The sequence below is a fragment of the Populus alba genome, chromosome 1 (genome assembly GCF_005239225.2).
Source record: "Populus alba chromosome 1, ASM523922v2, whole genome shotgun sequence".
NCBI lineage: Eukaryota > Viridiplantae > Streptophyta > Magnoliopsida > Malpighiales > Salicaceae > Populus > Populus alba.
Genome location: NC_133284.1, coordinates 33,988,551 through 33,994,217, shown reverse-complemented (window position 1 = coordinate 33,994,217; position 5,667 = coordinate 33,988,551). Strand labels below are relative to the sequence as shown.

Genomic DNA, 5,667 nt, shown 5'->3' with positions numbered 1-5,667 from the left:
CCAATGATATTATTTTAATGTTACCTTGGGGTGGGGAAACTTTTTATCCAACGCCGGTCAATTAGCTAATAGATATTATTTTAAGTGGATCAAAGATTATACGAACTGTCCAAGGTTTGGACAAAGATTTACCATAAACAAAAAACATTTCTAAGTGCTCCAAGAAGTTTGACCCAAGTTTTGGACATAGATTTACCATAAAGTACAAAAACATGTCTTGAGCTTCAAGAAGTTTGGCCAAAGTTTTGGACAAAGATTTACCATAAATTACAAAAACATTTCTTGTGCTCCAAGAAGTTTGACCAAATACAACGCCATAATTTGTCTATGAATAAAGTATGGTGAGAATATTAAATCCTAAAATGTAGAGACCATTTCTCAGGGGCTTACCAAGGCTTTCTTGAGCTTGAATCGCTAGTAAAAAAAAAATGCATAAATTTGACTAGAAACTTGGTGAGAGAGGGGAAGCTTCCTACCATACTTCGTCACCATGCTTGATTTTCTCTAATGTCTCAGTCACATGCATCATCAAAACCTCCCCAGTTATAACAAAACAACTTTGTAGTTTAAACATTAGAAAAACAAAAGGCATACTTAATTTAAAGCCTTATGCTGGAGTATAAATATTTATGGGGAGGTAAGAAAGAATGACAATTAAATACATCCAAATTATGTTCTAAATAATTACTTCACTGCAAGCAGCTAATTAATAGCTTCCCGTTAATTCCTCGCCCTACCTTAGCCCTTTCAAAACTTTTAACCTAACATCGCTCATTCATCATCAGCTCCAAGTTCAAGACAAAATGGAGTCCCCGCCGTTCCAGCTTCACGTTGCATTCTTCCCATTCATGGCCCAAGGCCACATCATTCCAACTGTTGACATGGCTAGAACTTTTGCTAGGCATGGGGTGAGGGCAACCATTATCACCACTCCTCTTAATGCGCCTCTCTTCTCAAGAACAATTGAACGAGATATAGAAATGGGTTCCAAAATCTGTATTCTTATAATGAAATTCCCTTCTGCAGAAGCTGGGCTGCCAGAAGGTTGTGAGAATGCAAGTTCCATCGAAACGTTAGAAATGGTTCCAAAGTTCTTCAAGGCAGTTAGCCTGCTTCAACAACCACTCGAGTATCTCCTCGAAGAATGCCGTCCCAATTGTCTTGTGGCAGACATGATGTTTCCCTGGGCTACAAAAGTGGCAAGCAAATTTGGGATCCCAAGGCTGGTTTTCCATGGAACAAGTTATTTTGCTCTCTGTGCATCTGATTGCTTGAAACGCTTCGAACCTTACAGAAGCGTAGAAACTGATTCGGAGCCTTTCACGTTGCCTGGCCTTCCAGACAAGATAAAGTTGACTAGACTACAACTGCCTCCATATGCTAAGGAAAACAGCGAATTTTCAAAGCGAATGGATGAATTTCACGAGCAGATTTGGAAAGCTATGGAGTTATCATGAACAGTTTCCATGAGCTGGAACCAGCTTATTCAGAACACTACAAGATGGTGATCGGAAGGAAGGCATGGCACATCGGCCCACTTTCACTTTGCAATAGGGACACCAGAGATAAAATGCAAAGAGGAGGCGTGGCATCAATCGATGAAAATGAATGTTTGAGATGGCTAGCCATGAAGAAATCCAGTTCAGTTCTATACATTTGTTTTGGAAGCATGTCCAAGACTGACTTTTCAGCAGCTCAGTTATTTGAGATTGCAAACGCTCTTACAGCTTCCGGACAGAACTTCATTTGGGCAGTGAAAAATGGAGAAAAAACAAAAGGTGAAGACAGAGAAGAGTGGTTGCCTGAAGGATTCGAGAAGAAAATGCAAGGAAAGGGTTTGATAATAAGAGGATGGGCACCCCAGATGCTGATCCTTGACCATGAAGCCGTTGGAGGGTTTATGACTCACTGTGGATGGAACTCAGCGCTGGAGGGAATTACTGCAGGGGTGCCAATGGTCACATGGCCACTTTGTGCTGACCAGTTTTATAATGAAAAATTGATTACAGATGTTCTCAAAATAGGAGTAGCGGTTGGTGCTCAGGAATGGTCAAGGCATGAGAGGAAAATTTTAGTGAAGAAGGAAGAAATAGAGAACGCAATTACTCAGCTAATGGTTGGTGAAGTAGCTGAGGGACTCAGAAAACGAACTAAGGCACTCAAAGAGATGGCAAGGAGGGCGACTGAAGTAGAGGGATCATCATACTGCGATTTGAATGCATTATTAGAAGACCTTAAAGCCATAAAGTCTACCAGCTGCTAGAACAGGATGAACATGGATTTAAGGTGAATTTAGTTATTTTAACATTATTAGTAATCTTCAAACACGAGTCCACATGCAAATGAGATAACAGCATCTCATTATGAAAACACAAGAGTTACCGCTACACTAACAAATGGAAAGAGATGTAAAAGAAGACGAGTTTATAACCTTCTCCGTAAGTTACTTGTGGTAATAGCACCTAACTATTCTTTCGTGGCATGCCAAACTGAACATCAACATCTGTAGCACACTTTTTCCCATTAATTACATCTTTCAGGAGGAAAAACATATAAAAGGGAAAGACAAATTATTGTTTCATCTAATTAACTGAGATTTATGACCATGAAAATTTCTTGAAGAGTTCATATTGGCAGGCAGACACAAGATATGAGATGGACAGGGGGAAGGAATCAAGTAGCGGAAGAAGGGTGGGGAAATAGACTACATTTGATCATGCCATGGTTACCAATTGTTCACACTTGTCATTAAAAAAGCTGCAGTTAACTAATCATCGAATTGCACAAAGCCTTGTAGGCAACAGTACCAAACCAAATGCGAGGAGTAATGGGAAGGATCCTAAGATACGCCTTGGAAATTTTAATGCCATGATGCCTTTCAAATCCTCCTAACCATTATTCACTCAAATTGAAGATAGCAGGTTCAAGCCCCTGCTCTGGGGCGTTCTATCGGTTTGGAAAAAAGAAAAACCTAATTTTCGAGCTTAAAACCTCTCTGTCGAGAGGAAGGAGTGTTTGGAGCATTAATATTCCTAATGATTGGAGCCAGAACTGGAGGAAGATCTTAAAATCTGAAAGGCTTCGTTTGAGGGCATCTTATGCACAGCATTGGGAATGGAAAGGAACCTATTTATGGTTGCATGATTGGAACCCACGATCCTTTGGTCAAGACTTCTGGAATGAGAATTATTCAAGAGTCTAGTGTGCCTTCCACTGCTAACGTCTCAGATGCCATACGCAATGTTGACTTGAAATGGCCTGCAGCCAGGTCTGTAGATATGTTAAACATAAAAGCTGCTCCATGCGAAGGGAGCAGGCTAGAATGAAGAATAACAGGGTAGATTGGTTTAACTTAACCTGAGATTTACTTCCCATACTCGGATATAATTTCATTTCATTGTTAGCTGCTCTTGATAGACTATCAACTAAAACAAGACAAATGAAGAGCGGAAGTGTGGTGGATCCTACATGTGTGTTTTGCTGCTTGGATGATGAGGCTAGGAACCGTTTTTTGCTTGTCCTGCTGTGAAGAGTATTTGGGGTACAATTTTGCAGATATGTAGCGTTCTAAAGGCTGTTGGTGTTTTGGGGTTTTGAGTTTGATTATACAAAGAAGTTTCTGAAGATAAGGAGTTGAAAAGTTACTGTAATGAGGCTTGCTTCTTGTGGCTATATAATTACCTTGCAAGGCAAGGGAGAAATAGGAGGATTCGTAGCAGTGATTGCTCTACTAGTCTATGTTGGTGAAACAAGTGATCCAGTCTGTTCATTTCAGGCTATGCAATTCAAAATTCCTTAAGAGAAGCTATTGAAAACCATGTTTGACAGATTTCTGCAGCAGACGGGATTGCTGTCGATTTGTTTGATGGTTTGTTTTCTTCTTTAAAAGTGTTCTCGAGATTTACTTCCTGTAAGATCTTGTAGTAAGGCGAACACCTAATTAATTGTCTCTTTGATTATAAGACTCCCATTAATCAAACAACAAATCGACCTCTCTGTGCACTGCATACAAATATCATGGACTAACCATGACCCAAAGCCCAAACCTTCAATATTCAGTACTAATGACTGTGAGTTCTGATGAAGCTTCAGTTCAACCTCACACATCATAAGGACCCAACCTATTGAAACAAGAAAAGAAAAGAAAATAAAATGAGGGAATATTGAACTAGGTCTTAGATTTACTTTTTAATAATTATAAGTTCGAGCTTTCTTAGGACCATATAATTATTAACTTCAAGACTGATAGAATTAGTTGAAATACATGCAATTTAGTCTGAATACCTATCTTAATAAAAACTAAAAATAAAAAGCTAGAACCTTTTCAATAAACAAAATTAGGAAAACCAAAAACTTAGATACCATTCAAATTCTCATTAGGTCAGTAACAGACATCTCCTAGCTACCAATTTAATCTTAAATTGAGTAAAACCGATATATATATATATATATATCTTTTAATAGTTCAATATTCTCAACTCAAGTCAATTTTAAGAAGCGTGTTTGGTAGTGTGGTAGCGTGGTAACGGTTGCTTTTCAAATAGCTTTTCGTGCCGAAAAGCATGCCAATGATGTTTTTTTTTTTTTTAAAAATTATTTTTGACATCAGCACATCAAAACGATCCAAAAGGTACAAACCGACTCAATTTTAGTAAAAACAAAAAAAAAATTTTGAAATTTGTCAAAATACAGTTGGCAACGCAGAAACAAATGGTCTCTAAGTCGTCGAAATTCACTCTCTCAGGTCGGGTTATTATTAATAAGCCATCCACAGCTTACGGATGATATGTCAACAAGTTGTATACATGAAAAATTTATCGCAACTTCCCCTGGGCCAAGTAATGAAAGAACGAAACACACAATAGATAACATAGGAAAAACAATGGATGATCTTCGCTTGGCTAGCAAATAAAAGAAAAGATGTTCAAATTAAAAGCATTGGAAATTATAAAATAATAAAAGTTCATGAATCAATCTAATTAGAAGCATTAAAGATTATATATGTGAAAGGATTAAAAACTCCCTTCTATCTTTTTTATCAGATAAAAAACCAAATCCCTCCTCTCTGATTTCTTCCCTCCTATCCATTTTCCCCTGATATCTTGCGCCAAACAAAATGTTAAGTTCGAGCCCGAGATAATCGGTCAATTGTTCGAAATTTCATATAAGAATAAAAAAAAATGATTCGCCAATATGATGTCAGATACACTAAATATCTGGACGCCTGTGCTTGTGAATATCTCGTCTAGATAGAAACAAATAAAATAGAGAGGCATAACCGTTCAGTTGCAGGCGGTGGCGGTGGCGGTGATTCTCAGGAAGTGCAGAGCATGTGCGCGCTGCTTCCGGTCCGCTGTGCGATATCTTCTTCTTGGCTTTTCAAAAATTTAAGCTCAAAATGCGAGGCACGTGAGGTCATGGCACTGGCCATATTAAAACGCGTTAAGAAAGTACTGTGGTTTACTTCATAATTTTTATTTTTATTTTTCCATTCCCTACATGTTTTTCCTTTTTTTTGTTTTTTTTCCATTTCCCACATTTTTTTTGTTTTTTTGTGTTTTTGTTTTTTTCTAAAATTATCTTTTTGTTTTTTTAATTTTTTTAATTTTTATATTTTTTTTCAAGATTATTTTTATCGATTTTATTTTTATACTATTAAACTAGTTG

General features: G+C 37.6%; 1 pseudogene; it reads left to right on the top strand.

Moving 5' to 3' along the window:
* Positions 1-380: 380 nt before the first annotated feature.
* Positions 381-3,956, top strand: LOC118055429 (scopoletin glucosyltransferase-like; annotated as a pseudogene).
* The last annotated feature ends 1,711 nt before the right edge of the window (positions 3,957-5,667 follow it).